The sequence below is a fragment of the Siphateles boraxobius genome, unplaced genomic scaffold (assembly GCF_051911475.1).
Source record: "Siphateles boraxobius isolate OS27281-9 unplaced genomic scaffold, OSU_SipBor_1 63, whole genome shotgun sequence".
Classification (NCBI taxonomy): Eukaryota; Metazoa; Chordata; class Actinopteri; order Cypriniformes; family Leuciscidae; genus Siphateles; species Siphateles boraxobius.
In genome coordinates this window covers 737807-758243 of record NW_027509190.1, presented here as the reverse complement: position 1 = coordinate 758243, position 20437 = coordinate 737807, and the positions used below count along the sequence as shown (strand labels likewise).

General features: G+C 41.1%; 5 non-coding genes across 5 annotated transcripts; all 5 read left to right on the top strand.

The window, feature by feature from the left end:
- Positions 1 to 1829: 1829 nt before the first annotated feature.
- Positions 1830 to 1911, top strand: trnas-aga (transfer RNA serine (anticodon AGA)). Its single transcript has one exon. It is a non-coding gene; the product is annotated as a tRNA-Ser (tRNA).
- Positions 1912 to 5569: 3658 nt separating this feature from the next.
- Positions 5570 to 5642, top strand: trnak-uuu (transfer RNA lysine (anticodon UUU)). The gene has a single exon. It is a non-coding gene; the product is annotated as a tRNA-Lys (tRNA).
- A 122-nt stretch (positions 5643 to 5764) lies between these two features.
- On the top strand, positions 5765 to 5846 carry trnas-aga (transfer RNA serine (anticodon AGA)). The gene has a single exon. It is a non-coding gene; the product is annotated as a tRNA-Ser (tRNA).
- Positions 5847 to 6036: 190 nt separating this feature from the next.
- trnah-gug (transfer RNA histidin (anticodon GUG)) lies at positions 6037 to 6108 on the top strand. The gene has a single exon. It is a non-coding gene; the product is annotated as a tRNA-His (tRNA).
- Positions 6109 to 6843: 735 nt separating this feature from the next.
- On the top strand, positions 6844 to 6916 carry trnak-uuu (transfer RNA lysine (anticodon UUU)). The gene has a single exon. It is a non-coding gene; the product is annotated as a tRNA-Lys (tRNA).
- The last annotated feature ends 13521 nt before the right edge of the window (positions 6917 to 20437 follow it).

Below are 20437 nucleotides of genomic sequence, written 5' to 3'. Positions count from 1 at the left end.
CACTCCATCTCTCACTGCACCTCTCACTGCATCTCTCACTGCACCTGTACCTCTCACTGCACCTGCATCTCTCACTGCACCTGCATCTCTCACTGCACCTCTCAGTGCATCTCTCACTGCATCTCTCACTGCACCTGCATCTCTCACTGCATCTCTCACTCCATCTCTCACTGCACCTCTCACTGCATCTCTCACTGCACCTGCATCTCTCACTGCACCTATCAGTGCATCTCTCACTGCACCTGCACCTCTCACTGCACCTGCATCTCTCACTGCACCTGCATCTCTCACTGCACCTCTCAGTGCATCTCTCACTGCATCTCTCACTGCACCTGCACCTCTCACTGCACCTGCATCTCTCACTGCACCTGCATCTCTCACTGCACCTCTCAGTGCATCTCTCACTGCATCTCTCACTGCACCTGCACCTCTCACTGCATCTCTCACTGGGCCTGCTCTTCTCCCTGGGCCCCTTGCTCTTACTCTTCCTCGTCCAGACATTACAGTGTGTTTTTTTCTGTTTCTGTGTCCAAAAACATCACTCCTCAAAGTCCTCCTTTTACTGTATAAGTGTCAATGTAATAGAAAAAAATAACCCCTGCCACTGAGTCTAAGCCAGACTGGAATCAGCTATGATTGGCCCAATTTACCCAACATAAATCAGCTGTGTCTCAATTATTCAATTGTTTGTTGTATCAGCTGAGATATATTGTTTTTGAACTGATATCATTGCAGAAGCAGAGGTTTTTATACTGTATCTAAGGTTTGGAATATTGTTTTTGCTATTGTGGGATGATGTGTGTTAACATTTGTAAATACAACAAAAACAATCCAATATTTTGTTGGGAGGTATTGTCTGTTAAGAAAATGTAAGCATTGTGGAAATGTGTTCACTGACTGCATATTGTGTGAAAACGACATGAAATGTGTGCATGGTATGGCCACAAAAGACTGATGCTGTGCTAATTGTGTTTAGAGTTTTGAAAATGTGACAACTGGTTGGACAAACGCTTGTTAGCGACTGAAAAAAACTGTAATTGACAATTTACTTCAATCTTTTATTAATCACCTCTGATGTATCCATAATGTCAGCGTGATGTCAATGCTCCATTTATTAATTTACTCAAAAAATAAATATAGTTCAGTTAGAAAAGAGAGTAATTTAAAAAAGATAATAAAGATTTATTATATTCAATGGTGAAATAATAAAATAAATAATACATTTCAAGAAACCACATATTCATATAATAAATACATTTTAACATGTATCCATACAAGAGGAAATATGTTTTTATAAAATATGTGTTAAGGCAAAAAAGCACATGAAATCTATACATATGTGTTCATTCATTAAGAAAATAATAGAAAAGATATTGGGTGATTTCAACCTTGTCAGAGGTGGGACTCGACGCCGTTCACGTCAGTGATTTGCCCATGAAATGTATAAAAAGGCAATTTTCTGTAAAATATGAATACCAATCTACCAAAAATCACACAGAAGGGTGAAAGGTGGGTTTACCTTTTCCCTTTCCTTTCATTTTTTCTCTTTTTTCCTTCTCTTTTCTCTCTTTTTCTTTCTTCCCCTTCTTCCCCTTCTTTTTCCTTCTCCCCTTCCTCAAACAGGCTATTGTTCCCCAGCTTTAGCTCAGTCGGTAGAGCATCAGACTTTTAATCTGAGGGTCCAGGGTTCAAGTCCCTGTTCGGCCAAACGAGCCTCTTTTTGTGGAGCGGTACGTTTTGTTGTTGAGTTCTTGCTGATCTACACTGGCCTCGGGCAGCGACGCTGCAAGGCACCAATACACAAACGACATGCCCCTTTCAGCCAGCGTGTAGTCGTGGCCGAGTGGTTAAGGCGATGGACTAGAAATCCATTGGGGTCTCCCCGCGCAGGTTCGAATCCTGCCGACTACGTTGACAGCATGCGCCTGCATTAGTTTGTAACCTTCTGGAGGCCTAGCTTAAACTTTATAAAAGGAAAAAAAGTCACTGTTACAGGATTACCCTTGAAAAGAGTTATGGTGGTAAGAAACAGTTTTGTCTGCAAGCTAAAGATGACAAGGCCCCTTTGTATTCAGGGACACGTCGGGTAGACCAGTAGCTCGTCGTGCTCGTATAGTGGTTAGTACTCTGCGTTGTGGCCGCAGCAACCCCGGTCTGAATCCGGGTCACGGCAAGATTTTCTGGGTGCCATTGAAATTGAGCTCCATGTCACCACCTCTCCTCACCCCGTCCTTCAGACTACTCTTTTTGTGCACGGCGCGTACCCTTGATGTGCTCTCGATGTTCGAGTGAATTGAAACTGGGACCTTCTTTGAAAGCACGAGCTCTCAGGTTCGAACCCTTAGAGAAAAGACTGAAAACGAAAAGCTCCTATTTATTTCGGAAGAATCTTGCTTCAGAGAGAATATGGTGCTTGTATATTTTCTAATCGCTAGGTGTCAGTACACTCGCTGGCTGTTACCTAGAGTGCTGCGGGCTTGCTATTTGCTACAAACAACTGCGCCTTTGACACAAGTTTACAATAACGATAAGAGCGCGGCAAGTCAACAGTATTGAAGCGTGTGAAGAGGCTTTCCAGACAAGTAGCAGTAAGTTTTTGTTCTTTTTCCTAGCATTATTTTCCTTTAATTACAATTATCATCAGTCTAATAGGCTGCATTCCAACTAATTTGCTAATATATTTTGACATAGCAGACGTTTTGACGGCCATTCTGAATCTTCGAAGAAGGAAACGCAATGCATTGGAAGACACTTTTTTTTTCTGCGCCAATACGATTCATTTTGCTGTGCGTTCCCATGCAGCACGCACGCTTCTCGTGCAAGAGCCTGGATAGCTCAGTCGGTAGAGCATCAGACTTTTAATTTGAGGGTCCAGGGTTCAAGTCCCTGTTCGGGTGAACGAGCCTCTTTTTGTTACTTTAATTACTATTATCATCAGTGGTGGAAAGAGTACTGAAAAAACATACTCAAGTAAAAGTAGCATTACATTCCAAAAAATGTAGTGTGAGTAGAGTAAAAAGTACTTGTCCAAAAAACTACTTGAGTAAGAGTAAAAAAGTAGCTTATTTAAAAGTACTCATGAGTAGTGAGTAGTGAATACTGAGCTGCGGATTCTATCCCTTACAATAAACACTGTGCACTACAATTTATACATTTAAAAAAATTGTGCATAATGTAATTCACATTATATTTTGTTCTTTGTTAGAAAGATTGAAGAATATCTATCATCCATCTTTTTAAAATGCATCAAATAGAGAGATTAAAAAATACCCAATTTCTCTCCAAAACGGTATCAATGTTAGTGTTTTGATAAATGAGAATCAATAATATTATCAATTACCTCACATAATGCACTGAAAAAGGCTAAGATAGTGAGCTAACACTAATTACACACTTTAATTCCATGATATTAAATATGTTACAATTTAAATGTAAATGCACATTGTTCTAGAAGGGTGGCATCATCCCTTACATTTTACACGGCTACATTTACTCACATTGTAATGCTGATAATATAATTTGTAAGGAAAATTTTGCATTAAATAGGGAAGTTATATCCAGGAAACTTTTACAAAAGAAACAAACACACACACACACACACACACACACAAATGCATGTCTCTTTGTAGTCTTGGTGAAGGGGTTTTATCAGCAGCATCCACACACACACAAAAAAAAAGTTCAACATGAAAAATGTTTTTGCGCAAGTGCACTTGCCAAATGAATACGGATTGTAATGGATCAATCAAAAAACGTTGTTTATTAACGAGCTGTAGTCACGCACTGACAGAAATGCAGTACAAGTTAACGCCATGGTTCACACTGATTCTGAATCTGGCGGCATGGCGAGCGCGAGACGCGGCAGTGCACAGATCGTGACGCGCGTCTCTCTATAATGTGATTTTGAAGTAAATGGGAGCGGGAATTTACCGCCTTATGAACTCGTCACGCAATACCCCCAACCTCAGACCAAATGTTAGGCCCTGTAGACAGGCCAGCCTATATAAATATCATATTAAGCAGAAATGTGAAATGTACCTTATTAGAGGATTGATATCTGGATTGATGCGTGAAGAATGCACTTCCACAGCAGTCACGAGTAACAGCAGGAATAGGCGGTTAAAGTTGTCTATGCTTAATTTGATTTGATGACAGTCACGAGACCGCTTACTCCAGGGGTCTCCAACCTTTTTTCATTTGAGAGCTACTTTTTAAAAAACCTAGTGGCCGAGAGCTACTCATGTAATACAATACTTTAATCTCTTAAATAATGTCTCATAACTCTCATATTAACAACTATTTAAACTGTTTTAGACCTAAAAGAGTTTTTGTAGGCTCATATGTCACCCTTAAATGTCAGAGAAAAGAACAGAATCAGAGATACATTTTTTTAAAGAAAATTGTACTTTGCATATTATACTGTAAAAACAAAACCTAATTATAGTTGATTTTATAGTGCATCTTAACTAGAGATGAAATGGCATGGAAATTTCATTTCATGATTATAGTGACCAAAATGATCACGGTTATCACAGAATCCTGTTCAAAAAGTACTAATACTAGCTACACAATAAAATCAATTCACCAAGTTTTATGTCGAAAACCAGCAAATAACAAATATAATTAGCATTAATATGCACTTTTTGTTACATAAACATTAAAATAACAACATTAAAAATGATGGCCAGATTTTAAAGGAGTACTGGACATTTTATCTACTAGTATGTAGCCTACAAGTTCAAACCTTTTTTGACAAAAAAGATTTATAAAAAGAAACCTTGCATATTTCAGCCTTTTAATCATTTTTATAAAAAGAATGAGTCAAAAAAGATAAATTACTGACGTTTACAATGCACATTAGCTTATCTTTTATTATTAATAGTAAAATTCGGTCGTTGCTATGCAACCATCCACTGCGCTCTCCACAATGACAAAGAAGTTTTAGAAGTTAATGCATTTTTTCATCTCACTGCGCCTGGAAAAAATTAGTGCGTCGCTTCAATTATGAGCTTCCTACATTTGAAATAACGAACTTGAGCGTGCAAAAGACGCTATATGTGAACGGCCCCTTGGCGAGCTACCTCCAATCAGGCCACGAGCTACTGGTAGCTCGCGAGCGACGTGTTGGAGACCCCTGGCTTACTCAATCCAATCACGTTGATGGATAAAAATAAAATACATTTAAAACAAACATGTAACGAGTAACGACCACAAACAGAAGGAAAATAGCGGAGAAAAAGTACCGATACATCACTTAAAATGTACTCAAGTAAAAGTAAAATTACAAAAATTTTAAACTACTCAAAAAAGTACAATTTCTGAAAAAACTACTTAATTACAGTAACGTGAGTATTTGTAATTCGTTACTTCACACCCCTGATTATCATCAGTCTATTAGGCTGCATTCCCACTAATTTGCAAATACATTTTGACATAGCAGACGTTTTGACGGCCATTCTGAATCTTCAAAGAAGGAAACGCTATGCATTGGAGGACACTCTTTTTTCTGCACCAATACGATTAATTTTGCTGTGCGTTCCCACGCAGCACGCACGCTTCTCCAGCAAGAGCCCGGATAGCTCAGTTGGTAGAGCATCAGACTTTTAATCTGAGGGTCCAGGGTTCAAGTCCCTGTTCAGGCGAACAAGCCTCTTTTTGTGGAGCGGTACGTTTTGTTGTTGAGTTCTTGCTCATCTACACTGTCCTCGGGCAGCGACGCTGCAAGGCATCAATGCACAAACGACATGCCCCTTTCAACCAGCTTGTAGTCGTGGCCGAGTGGTAAAGGCGATGGACTAGAAATCCATTGGGGTCTCCCCGCGCAGGTTCGAATCCTGCCGACTACGTTGACAGCCTGCGCCTGCTTTAGTTTGTAACCTTCTGGAGGCCTAGCTTAAATTTTATAAAAGGAAAAAAAGTCACTGTTACAGGATTACCCTTGAAAAGAGTTATGTTGGTAAGAAACAGTTTTGTCTGCAAGCTAAAGATGACAAGGCCCCTTTGTATTCAGGGACACGTCGGGTAGACCAGTAGCTCGCCATGATCGTATAGTGGTTAGTACTCTGCATTGTGGCTGCAGCAACCCCGGTTCGAATCCGGGTCATGGCAAGATTTTCTGGGTGCCATTGAAATTGAGCTCCATGTCACCAGCTGTCCTCACCCCGTCCTTCAGACTACTCTTTTTGTGCACGGCGCGTGCCCTTGAGGTGCTCTGGATGTTCGAGTGAATTGAAACTGGGACCTTCTTTGAAAGCACGAGCTCTCAGGTTCGAACCTTTAGAGAAAAGACTGAAAACGAAACGCTCCTATTTATTTCGGAAGAATCTTGCTTCAGAGAGAATATGGTGCGTGTATATTTTCTAATCGCTAGGTGTCAGTACACTCGCTGGTTGTTACCTAGAGTGCCGCGGGCTTGCTATTTGCTACAAACAACTGCGCCTTTGACACAAGTTTACAATAACGATAAGAGTCAACAGCATTGAAGCGTGTGAAGAGGCTTTCCAGAAAAGTAGCAGTGAGTTTTTGTTCTTTTTCCTAGCATTATTTTCCTTTAATTACTATTATCAACGGCATTGAAGCGTGTGAAGAGGCTTTCCAGAAAAGTAGCAGTGAGTTTTTGTTCTTTTTCCTAGCATTATTTTCCTTTAATTACTATTATCATCAGTCTAATAGGCTGCATTCCCACTAATTTGCAAATATATTTTGACATAGCAGACGTTTTGACGGCCATTCTGAATCTTCGAAGAAGGAAACGCAATGCATTGGAGGACACTCTTTTTTCTGCACCAATACGATTCAATTTGATGTGCGTTTGCACGCAGCACGCACGTTCCTCGAGAAAGAGCCCGGATAGCTCAGTCGGTAGAGCATCAGACTTTTAATCTGAGGGTCCAGGGTTCAAGTCCCTGTTCGGGCAAACGAGCCTCTTTTTGTGGAGCGGTACGTTTTGTTGTTGAGTTCTTGCTGATCTACACTGGCCTCGGGCAGCGACGCTGCAAGGCACCAATCCACAAACGACATGCCCCTTTCAGCCAGCTTGTAGTCGTGGCCGAGTGGTTAAGGCGATGGACTAGAAATCCATTGGGGTCTCCCCGCGCAGGTTCTAATGCTTTCCCACTAATTTGCAAATATATTTTGACATAGCAGACGCAAAGGAATTGCAAAGCATTGGAGGACACTCTTTTTTCTGCGCCAATACGATTAATTTTGCTGTGCGTTCCCACGCAGCACGCACGCTTCTCGAGCAAGAGCCCGGATAGCTCAGTCGGTAGAGCATCAGACTTTTAATCTTTTAAAAAAAAAAATTCTATCAAATTTTTTTTTTTTTTTGTTATGCTGTAATATTATGGTCCAACATCTTGTGTTGTTAAAAGAAAGTGGCTGGTATTCAGAACGTTCTTCCCAAATATTCCCAAAGCCAAGTCAGCTGAGAGGATTGAGCTCCGTAATAATCCTCTGTTTTAGACACACATCTACACACATACCACCACCCAACCCCAAAAAACACACCCACCCACCCATCCAACCAACAACCCAACCAACAACCCAACCAACAACCCAACAACCCAACACACACTTTTGTTTCTGCATAGATAACAGCGTTTTTTTTTAACAGGAGTTTTGCTCCAACCCTAATCAATCACACCTTAAAAAGCAAATTAAAGTAAAGGGTAAAGCTACAAGCAGGTGAATTTTTTCAAGGTTGGAGGTAAACTGCAGGAAAGGGCTAGAGTTGAAAATCCCTGATTTATAAGATTTTTCTTTTCATAAGAACTTACATTTTTCCCCACAAAATGTTTTTTACTATCCTTGTAGGGACATTTGGTCCTGGACCACACACACAGGTTGGTGTTCCCTGTTTTATGCGAACTTTTCATAGGCATGATTTTTATACTGTATAGACTCCATCCCTTTAACCCTAAACCTACCCATCACTGAAAACTTTCTGCAGTTTTACATTTTCAAAAAACATAATTTGGTGTTGTCTCTGCTCCACCATGGTGCCCTGCTCTCCGTGTTCCCTTGTATTGGTTTGGTTTTGGCTTTGTTTTCATTAAGGTACCACACCTGCACTTAAATACATTTTTCCTGTCTGCCATTCTTGCTTCCCCCATATAATAGTACGCATTACTGTACTGCTGTAACAATATAAATGTAAGTGTAATACAAGTATATAATAACACAAGTATACAATAATATAAGTGTAATACTGATAATGCAAAAGGTATGTAAACATAAAAACGGGATATTCCCAGTAGTGTTTTGTGTTGAGCACATCACTGTGTTGTTGGTTGTTAGACATATCTCTTCATTTGTCTTTGGGGACAATTGGGGAAAAAAATATATTTTTAGTCCCCTTTCTATTGACAAAGTGATGAGCTGAATCAGATGGAGACAGTACACTTTTAATGATCGAAACACAGTATAAAGAAACAATTACCTGTTATCTTAATGTCATGATTAATCCACACAAACCCACATCGCAAGCAAGCTTGGGCCGAATGTGGCCTCAAGCTAGCACTGCTGGCCTTCTGTCGGCAATAGCACGTATCCTTTCAGCCAGAACTGGGCATTGTGGCAACGGTGAGGGCCGATTGTTGATGGAAGGAATGTGGCCCAGATCAATCCAGTGATCATTTGGTCCAAATCAGGATTATGAACTTATTTCATTTGAAATTATAAAATTTTACTCTGTTATGATTTGGGATTTCAAAGGATACATTTTAAACAATACTACAGTTTAAAATATTGAATTCATAAAATAATTGTGTGATCATTTAACCATAATCATGCAATATTTCTGTAATATTGTTTATTGTGGGGCATATTTTTATTAATATGCTGTCATAAAATACACCAGATTTTATTCCTGTAATCCAAATCTTTGGAATGTCATGCTTTGTGTGACAAACTGTCTAATGCAGTTCAACTTAGATTAAAAAGCAGCAAAGAAGAACCTGTTGTTTGTGCATGTGGAGTCCACCTGTGATGCGGCTGATTTTACTGTTTGCTGTTGAACTCACTCTGTCGTGTTCACTACTTCACGGGTGTTAAGCAGCAATGTAACGCAGGTTAATAGGCGGGAGGTTCACTTCCCTGATTGAAGGACGGGCCAGTCAAGAGTTGAAACGTGGACCAGTAAAAATCCCCAAAAAACGGTGTGTTAGAATCCAGTAATGAATGAGTACGGGCTATAAGCAGGAGCGAGTACTAGTTTTGGCTTGTTGTCTCATCAGGAGAGATGTGATCACCGGAAAGATGCTGTTTCTATCCATTGTGCTGCAGTTTTAAGTTTGTTTGTTTGCGCTACCGCTGTACTGCCGCTGTATATGTGCGCGGTTTGTATGCCTGATAACTGTTACTTTGGTCACGTTGATAAAACCTTGTTTGCGGCCTGATGTTTAACGATGTCGGCTTTATAGTATCCGTGGTTATATTTTAAGTAAATGTTTGGATTTGGAGCGTTTCACTGTCACACGAGTTACTTCCTGTTTGCGGTGCCGCATGGGTAATGCAGTTAATTGCTTTACATTGATAATGGATTACTATGCTCAGCGTTACTACTTAAAACTACACTCACTGGTTTCATTTTGGGCCAAAACACTGAGAATACCTTTTGTGGTTTTGGGCGAATGGTTTAGTGTATAACATTGACATTGTTGTATATTTGGTGTGTGTGAAACTGTAGCATTTCTGTGTTTAAATGTGTATGCTTTGTTTAGTCATTTAGTTTAAACACTAAGTATATTATAATATTTATAATATTGAATGTTGATTAAATTCCATAATATATTATATATTATTCCATAGTGTTTATAGTATTGGCTATATTGGAATTTATATTTATTTATATTTGTGTATTATTCAGAATTTATGATATATTATGTATGATATATTATGGATCCGATACAAGATGCTTCTTTCCCCTCTCTCCCTGACATGTCTGCCGATCGCAAGCTGAAGTCCAAAAGGTACACTGGGGCATTAAACATGAACATCCGGCCTCTCTTACAGCAAAGCAGCCCAGAAAGAACCAAAGGATACTCTAATCTCAAGCCTCAAATCAGCCTTGAAAAAGCACGGCTACCCACTTTCTCTGGTGACATGAGGGACTATTACTGCTGGAAGACTGAGTGGGAGGACCTACAAGAATTGGGTAACCCACAAGGTGTGGAATGTTTAAAAAGGTTCCACTTATTAAATAGTCTCCACGAAAAGGTCAAGAAGGATCTTGTCCTATCTAGCTGTGGATCCGCCGACGATATGTTTAGGCTACTGGACAGCAAATACGGGAACAGAGCGAAAATAGTCTTAATGGTCACCAACGAGGTCCAGTCTCTTCCCCCCGATAAAGGAAACAATCCAAGAAGAACCATTGAATTGATCCAGGCTGTGGAAAGGGCACTGTGCAACCTCCAGATTCTTGGTGAAGAAGACACCGTGAAGAACTGTGTTGTTGCTCAATCTCTTGAAAGCAAGCTTCCCAGTTCACTCAAGAAGGAGTGGATTATGCACAAAACTGACCCGGAAAACAGGTTCTCTCCACTGCATCATTTTGATTGCCTCATAGGATTCTTGAAGAAGCAGGAGGAGATTCTTGAGGAGTTGGAACAGGTGGAGCCAAGCCCTGCAGATAAAGGCCCTGTGGAAAAGGGTGCTGCAGAATACCCAGATAAGAGAGGGAGGAAGGCATTCACTAAATCCACAGCAGGTCAGAAGGACGACTATCCCAGCTGTATTGTCTGTGAAGATGACTCCCATGCCGGCAAGCTATTTGCGTGCAAGGTCTCCAGGGAAGAAGATCTCTTAAGAAAAAGGGCCCATGTGAAGAAGCTATGGTTGTGCTCCAAGTGTTTGCGGCCCCACCCCAAGGATGGGAAAGGATGCACACCCAGATACCTCTGCCGAAAAGTAGACTGTCGGAAAGGAGGGATATCGGACCACAATTACCTTCTGTGTCTTAAGCCATCGACTTCAAAGAAATACAGCAGCAGTGAGGAGCAGAGCACCATAAAAATTGGAGGAAAGAAACTTGGCCTAACCAACAAACACGAAGAGTTTCTTGCAGAGCTTACTCCAGAACAAAGAGAGAAATGCAAGAATGTGTTCTCAAACAAAATATCATCAACTGTATGTGCCAAGGCTGGAGATGGACTGCAAGAACATCCAGTGGTGAAGATGCTGATGGAAGTAACGACAAACTCGGGTTGACTTATTGGCTCACTAATCGACCTCACATCTGACACCAATTATATCACCAATGAAACAGCTGATCGCCTTGGACTGTGCGGTGAGAATATCAGGCTTATAGTCCATGGAGTCGGGGGGATGAAGAAGACTGTCCTTACCAAAAGATATTCCCTACGGTTGAAAGTGAAGACACCCAAGGGAGAAGTGGCAAAAAAGTTTACAGACACTGTGTCGTAAATATGAGGCTATAGCACTCAGGATCCCTGACGACACCACATACAGCAAGAGCAGATATACAGTATAACAGGACATTGAATGAGGCGAGAAGCATAAGCACTTTACAATAAAACAATATAATACATTGCAGAAAAAAAAGAGAAAATAAATTGGGAATAGGCTATGGTACAGCTGCAAAATAGATAAAAAACAAAAGTAGGGTTTAAAGAGTTTTATGTTCCATTCCCCCTTTACCTTTAACAAAAAAATCTAAGAGGTAAACTAAATTCACAAAACTCCAAATGTAAAAAAAGGGTGAGGCTTACTTATGATTTGGATTGAACAAACACCAGATGTAAAGCTGTATGGTTACCAGTGTTGGGTAAGTTACTCAAAAAAAGTAATCCACTACAAATCACTAATTACTACTTTAAAATTGTAATTTGCTTACATTACTGATTACTGCAAGTAAAATCAGATTACTAATTACTTTACTTTCAAGTTACTTTGAAAACCTATTAAAACTACAAGAATACACTGCAAAGTGAAACTCAGTTCTTTCCGTAATTTAATATTGCAGACATCCCAAGTCTCCCAGAAGTTCCGGGAGTCTCCCGCATATTGATAGCGGCTCCCTGATGCCCGCTTCCTGATGCCCACAAATTAGTTCAAATCTCCTGGAATCTAGAGTGAGCAAGCAAGAGCGCGCATGCGAGAACTGTGCTCCAAACCGTGTAGCGCGCGCACGGCGGAGAGGGAGAGAGCGAGAGACCTTTGCGTGTGTGTGCGTTTGAGCCTCATGAAGCACGTTCTCCGGTAATTCATTAAACCGCATGCTCATTAACTGACGCAGCCAGCCAAATGTGATTGGAAATGTATTTCTAAGACACAACTCTTTGCGCATGGGCGTGCGGTTTGTGTTTGGAGCTCCGTCGAATTGATTCATAAATCCTTGATTTTCTTCTTTACCACTCATTTATAAACAATCACTTTCTGTTTTTATAGCATGTGAACTTATCTTCGATACTTTTCCTTATAAAAAACAATCGGATTGCTTTGATTTCGCTACTTAGATCCAACTTTTCAAATCTCCGCTACTAGCCTTTAGCCCGCTAGCATCGCACACGTGGCCTCTCGCCTATTGATCTCATTTACACCCGTTTCACTGAAAGGATACGGGTTATATCCAGGATTTCAGTCCTAAATTAGTAGTGATATTGGTAGTATCACTACTAATTTACTGTTCATCTGTTATAATGGCGAATATATCGGATGTGTGTCTAACGTTACCTCTGAGTGCAGGTGAGGACACATTAGAGCTGCATTCGGTGCTGTTGGAGCTGGAGTCCGTGGAGAAGCAGATCCGTGGTCTGCTAGAGAGGCAAGCCGAGCTGCGAGATCGGCGTTCAGCGCTTGAAACATCAAGCGCCGATGCTCACAAGTCAGTGGTTAGTAACTTTTTGACTCCGACCTCGTCTACTCCGTGTGCTTCTCTGCACAGGACGCAAGCACCCAGGACGCGATCATCCCTGGCTTCATTCACTCCGGCACCGACACAACACCATGGGCCCTGGGTGATTCCTCAGCGGAAGACACGAGCCAGGACCAGACCACATACCTCTCCACCTCTCCTGGTCTTCGAGATCTCCACCCGGAACCGCTTCTCCCCTCTTCGCGAGTCGGAACGCGACGACGCCGTGATCATCAGCAGTTCCATCGTCCGTCATGTCCGTGCTACCTCAGGTAAGGGTAAGGTGCGCACTCACTGCTTTCCTGGTGCTTGTGTTCTAGATGTCGCTGCACATGTTCCCGAGATCCTGAACGCTGACGAACGCGTCGGAGCTGTTGTGCTGCACGCGGGAGTGAACAACATCAGTCTGCGGCAGACGGAGGTTCTGAAGAAGGACTACAGGAGCCTGATCGAGACGGTACGCAGCACATCACCTGAAGCAACGATCATCGTGTCTGGACCGCTTCCCACGTACCGACAAGGACAGGAAAGGTTCAGTAGATTATTTGCACTAAATGAATGGTTAATGTCATTGTGTAATGAACAGAAACTGCTCTTTGTAAATAATTGGAATCTGTTCTGGGAACGACCTAGGCTCTACCGTGCTGATGGCCTGCACCCCAGCAGAATCGGAGCGGCTGTTCTGTCGGACAACATCTCCAAGATGTTACACACCATATGACTAGTAAGTCAAAGTCCAAATCACAGTCTTTGCTGTCCCAACTTAATTGATATAAGTAGTGTAGAACATTATATAGAAACTGTGTCTATTCCTCGTTTAGTGAGGCCAAACAATAAATCTACTGTAGGATCTAGGAAAAATCTTATTGTAATTAAACCTGAAAATCTCAATATCAGTGAACAAAAACAATTTTTAAAGCTAGGTCTTCTAAACATTAGATCGCTCACACCTAAGGCGGTTATTGTAAATGAAATGGTCGCAGATAATAGTTTCGATGTATTCTGCCTTACTGAAACCTGGCTTAAACCAAATGATTATTTCGGTCTAAATGAGTCCACTCCACCAGGATACTGTTATAAGCATGAGCCCCGTCTGATCGGTCGTGGCGGCGGTGTTGCAACAATCTATAGAGATATTCTAAATGTTACTTAGAAAACAGGTCACAGGTTTAATTCGTTTGAAGTACTTGTGCTAAATGTTACGCTCTTAGATGTAAGAAAGAAATCCCTATTATCTCTAGCCTTGGCTACTGTATATAGACCTCCAGGGCCCTATGCTGATTTCCTAAAAGAGTTTGCAGACTTTCTCTCAGATCTATTGGTCAATGTCGATAAAGCAATAATTGTTGGAGATTTTAACATACACGTAGATAACACAAATGATGCGTTAGGGGGTGCGTTTACAGATTTATTAAACTCCTTTGGGGTCAAGCAAAACATCAGTGGTCCCACTCATCGTCTAAATCATACACTAGATTTAATTATATCATATGGAACCAATCCAACTGATATAGATATTGTACCGCAAAGTGATGATGTCACTGATCATTACATGATAACTTGCATAATACGTACTCCTGAAATTTGTCATGTTGCGCCACGTTATCGACCAGGCAGAACAATCCTTCCAACCACTATAGATAGATTCTCAAATAGCTTACCTGATCTATCTCAGCTACTCAGTGAACCCAAACAAACAGATGAACTAGAGGAAATGACTAGCAGTTTGAGCACCATTTTCTCTAGTACACTAGAAATTGTTGCACCAATTAGATTAAAAAAGGTTAGAGAGAAAACTAAAGCACCATGGTACAACAGTGCTACGCATGTTATCAAGAGAGAAACTTAGAGCGTAACTTAGAGTGTAAATGGAAACAAACTAATTTAGAGGTCTTTAGAATCGTGTGGAAAGACAGTATGTCACGTTATAAAAAGGCTCTAAAAGCAGCCAGGGCTGAGCATCTCCGCAAACTAATAGAAAATAACCAAAATAATCCAAGGTTTTTATTCAACACCGTAGCTAGACTAACAAATAAACAAACATCACCAGAGCAAAATATTCCATTACAATATAGTAGTAATGATTTTATGAATTTCTTCAATGAGAAAATAGAAAGCATCAGAAACACAATTGTAAATGTACAATATTTTATGGTGTCTTATGATTCAGCCTCAATTATCGCCCCTCAAGAACAACTACACCGCTTTACAACTATAGGACAGGAAGAGTTAAATAAACTTATCATTGCATCTAAACCAACAACATGTTTATTAGATTCAATACCCACTAAACTACTGAAAGAAGTGTTACCTGTAGTGGAAGAGCCTCTTCTCAATATTATTAACTCGTCTTTATCTTTAGGTCATGTTCCAAGAATATTCAAACTGGCAGTAATAAAACCTCTCATTAAGAAACCGCAATTAGATCCAAATAACCTAGCAAATTACAGACCCATCTCAAATCTTCCATTTATGTCTAAAATTCTAGAAAAAGTTGTGTCCGCTCAATTGTGCTCTTTCTTGCAAGAAAATGATATCTATGAAAAATTTCAGTCAGGATTCAGACCGCATCATAGCACAGAAACTGCGCTAGTTAAAACTACAAATGATTTACTTTTAGCTTCTGACCAAGGCTGTATCTCAATACTAGTTCTACTCGATCTTAGCGCTGCGTTCGACACTATAGATCATAAAATACTCTTGGATCGACTACAAAACTACACTGGTGTTCAGGGACAGGCATTAAGCTGGTTTAGATCGTACTTATCAGACCGTTATCATTTTGTCTGTTTAAATGTGGCAAAATCGAAGATAACGTCAGTAGGCTATGGAGTGCCGCAAGGATCGGTGTTAGGCCCTCTGCTATTCTCAATATATATGCTGCCACTTGGTAATATTATAAGAAAACGTGGAATTAATTTCCACTGTTATGCTGATGACACTCAATTATATATTTCATCACGGCCAGATGAGAACACTAACTCATCTAAATTGACAGAGTGTCTCAAAGATATAAAATGCTGGATGACGTGTAATTTCCTGCTATTAAATTCAGATAAAACGGAGGTATTACTTATTGGTCCAAAAAACTACCCCCACAACCTTGTACAATACAACTTTAATTTAGAAGGATGTCCTGTTACTTTATCCACTACAGTAAAAGATCTGGGTGTTATACTAGACTGCAACTTGTCTTTCGAAAATCATATTTCATATGTTACAAGAATAGCCTTTTTCCACCTTAGTCAGTTAGTTCATGCATTCATGACCTCGAGACTAGATTACTGTAATGCTTTATTAGCTGGCTGTCCTGCATCCTCAATAAACAAGCTACAGTCTTAACATACCTGAATAGGAATGGGAACGGAAATGCCAGGGAGAGGAGACCCCACACCATTGGCCAGCCAATCCATACCCCAAACTAAACTAATCAGATGATAAAATAACTTATTCTGCCACAATAATATTACATAAAAAACAGTAGCAGTCAATTTCACATGATTTACAGTAGCCTTGTGATATTGTGGCATCAGTATTATGACAATCTGTTATTCAAATTACTTTTAAAGGGTTAGTTCACCCAAAAATGAAAATTCTGTCAGTAATTACTCATCCACATGTTGTTTCAACCTCGTAAGACTTGCGTTCATCTTCGGAACACAAATTAGGATATTTGTGATGAAATCTGAGAGCTGGGTCACTCCTCCACAGGCTTCTAAGGGATTTTCTTCTCTGTGGGCCTAGAGTGAGTTTACTAGTGTAATAGCGCAGCGCTTCTGTGTCGTTAAATAGCCTCACTATTGGCCGACGCTGGTCATGTGTGTGATGCGTGTGACGTGTGAAATCTTTCAGAGTATCACGGCACTGCATGAATTTCTGCAGTAGTATTGGGATGTGAAATTAACAATTAATATTAAACAATTTAATCAGAGACTCTGATATCAGTCAATCAGGCCACTAAAAGATGACTACTGTAATTCCTCAAATAAAAACCGGTAGTCAATTAAACGCCGGCTGGGCCTCTGATAGTGGCCGGGGACGGGGTCAACACAGACAATTAAAGGCCGGTCTTAAATTAAGGCTGGGGAAAATTTAGTGTTGATAGGTAATCTCCTAAGTGCCTTTCATGTAATGACATAACGTAACATACTCATTTTCCACTAGATATTTCCCTCTAACGTTACATCTCATCAGCAATTTCGATTTTGGCACGCACTGCAGGAGCTGACCACTGAGGAGCGGATGTACAGTGACGTGACATCACTGCCAAATTCAAACTGTGCTTTCGCGCTATGGCTGGCGCTGAGCTAAAGACGGACTTTCAGCGCTGGTCATACCGTCCGTATATCACAACTATTCAGTGTTTTTAACCACATAATTTTTATTTTAGGTTTCAGACATTTAGATACATATAATTTATAGCAAAACAATACATTTATAGTTTGTAAAATACACAATGGTGTCTATGGAAGCAGCAATAATTATTCATTCAAATATATTTGCCGAGGTGTTTTAGGGTGCTTTCACACCTGCCTCATTTAGTTCGGTTGAATCGCACTAGAGTTCGTTTTCCCCCTTGGTGCTGTTCGTTTGGGCAGGTGTGAAAGCAGCAATCGCACTTGGGTGCGCACCAAAAGCGGACCAAATAAGCGTACCGAGACCTCCTCGAAGAGGTGGTCTCCGTACGCTTTCAAGCGAACTCTGGAGCGGTTTGTTTGTGGTGAGAACGTGATCCGACCTCGAACAGACCCAACTGCCAAAGAACTGCGCATTTTTGGACTTAACCAGCTGCCGTAGTCGAACAAAATTATTATTTAGATTGTCAATAGCGCTCCCTTTAAGCCATGACTGACTTACCGCGTTCTGCACTCTCACTAAAATCTCATCATAAACCCTGAAGTTGTCTGCACTGCACAGTGAATTTCTTATTTATATCGCATCTAGACTTTGTTGTTTATGGGGGGATTTGCGAAAGGATAAAGCTCTTGCTGATTCTGAACATAATTTTTTTTTACTCTATTCTTCTTCCAGTTCACCGGCCACTTACTTTCATGTATTTTAGGAGAAACTGATGAATTCACGTGCTGTAATAAATCCAACAGACAGGAATCTCTTAACTGCTGCGGCCCAAACAAACATCTCACGTTACAGATAAAGATCATTGATAAAGGTTTTTTAAACGACAAAACAAACTCACTTGCATGTATTTGAGAATCGGAATAGAAGATAGTTGATAACATGGTAAGCAAGTTTGTTAATATTTAGAAATAAAAGTGCTACATCTGTCATACAGCGCTATTTTGGCTGTGGTGAATCACATGCCAAGCATGACGCGTCACCATGGAAACATGGGGGGGCGGGGGGGATCGCGATGCCGTCTCAACATAGTGATGTCTGTCAGCCATCGCGATAGATGATTGCATCGTCCATCGGCCCAATCCTATTATTTATCAAAAAGATGGAATTAGAAATAAAGGCCTGCCTCTAACAAAAGCCTGCTTCAAATAAAAGCTTGTTACCTCCTGCAGTTCAGGTAAATAAAGGCCCCGGTTTTTATTTGAGGAATTACGGTATACAATCATTAACAAGTGAACAACATCATCTAAGTTTCGCTTGCATTTTTCGCCATAACATTTGTGTTTTTTTCCCTCCACTAGTTAATGCCACATTGTGGCATAGTCGGATTATTTTAAATTTTGATTTACTTTTCCCTCCACTTGTTAATGCCACACTATCACCAATACATGACCAACTTCATCTGATGACATTTTCTCCTGCATTTTTTGGCATAACAAATATTATAAGAAATACACAGTTACAGCAGCCAGAGACAAACTAATGATAAGACGTCAAGGGTCAAGAGCCCAACTAAAGCAAACAATAATCACCATAATTTATTTTCAATGATACATCAACATCTAAAGTTGGTCATGTATTGGTGATAATGTGGCATTAACAAGTGGAGGGAAAAGTAAATCACATCAATCCCAATGCTAACATTAGCACGGCACTCGGCCAGCTTCAGCTCATGGTAACTAAACAACTGAGGGCTCATCCGGATGGCGTTCACATCATCGCGGGGGACTTTAATAAAGCTTGCCTTAAGACTGTTCTCCCCAAATTCCATCAGCACGTCAAGTGTGCCACTAGGGGAGAAAACACATTAGATCATGTTTATTCCAACATTAAACATGACTACAGAGCGTCCCCCCTCCCCCACCTCGGACAATCAGACCACCTCTCCCTGCTCCTCTTCCCGGCCTACACCCCCCTCAGGAGGCAAACAAAACCAGCCACACAGACCATCACAGCCTGGACTGAAAATGCTCTCATCCAGCTGCAAAACTGCTTCGTCTGCACAGAGTGGAGTATTTTTGAAGATCAGGACCTGGACACACACACACAGAGTCTGTCCTCTTCTACATCAAGTGCTGTATCGAAAATGTCACAGCGAAGAGACGCATTTAGATCTTCCCAAACAGCAACATAAAATCCATGTTGTATGTGGTTATTAAGTCGTTGACTAAAAGTGATTTATTTTTAAGTGAGCGGATGTTTAAAAGTGCTAACTTAACAGTCTTACTTTTTTATAATCAAATAAACAGTCGCCCTAAGGGGTCGAAAGGTCGTAGGACCTCGAGATTCGTCACGGACGACCGCCACGGGCCCCCGAATCGGGCCCCAGAGTATCGTGGCTCTAGATGCTTCCCGAGCCTAGTAGGCCCTCTAATCCTAACTGCTGAATTAACCCTAGCAGACACATGCTCCCATACAGATCAATGGGAGACAGAGAGGTGCATAAAAAATAGCTAAAAATAAACTTGGCATGTCTCGACCTAGCCCGCTCGGTCTGTCGCAGAGGGCCACGTGACGCAACTTTTTGTCGAGTTTGGGGCCCCTCGGACCCCTGGCGGCCGCGCGGGAGCCACTGACACGTGCAACTTATCCCATTCATTTTCATAGGCGTTTGGTGGACATCCCCACGGAACGGTCCCAATAGCTCCGAATGGCTCCAATTTGAAATCTGTGGCCCCTCAGGGTCCCCTCAGACGGTCCACAAAGACTGGGGTCCGTAGTACCCCGTTAAGTGCGTTAGAGTCAAAAACAGCATCCCACCTGTAACCTATTTGACGGGTGCCCTAAATGCTGTCCGTGGACAGTCCATATTTAGGCTAATTATGCATAATTAATAGTTTTAATGTACATCAGTGTGTTGTATTCTGTCCCCAGTGTGGTGAACAGTAGGTTTGACCACAAAAAACCACTGCAATTATGAATTATGGCGTATTAATGCATTGACCACGGACAACCTATTTGGACTCCGTCAAATAAGTTACAGGTGGGCCCTTACTTTGCCCACCTGTAACTTATTTGGCAGGGTCCAAATAGGCTGTTCGTGGACAGTCCATTTTTAGGCTACAGTGGGCCCTTAATTTGCCCACCTGTAACTTATTTGACAGGGACCAAATAGGCTGTTCGTGGACAGTCCATTTTTAGGCTACAGTGGGCCCTTAATTTGCCCACCTGTAACTTATTTGACAGGGACCAAATAGGCTGTTC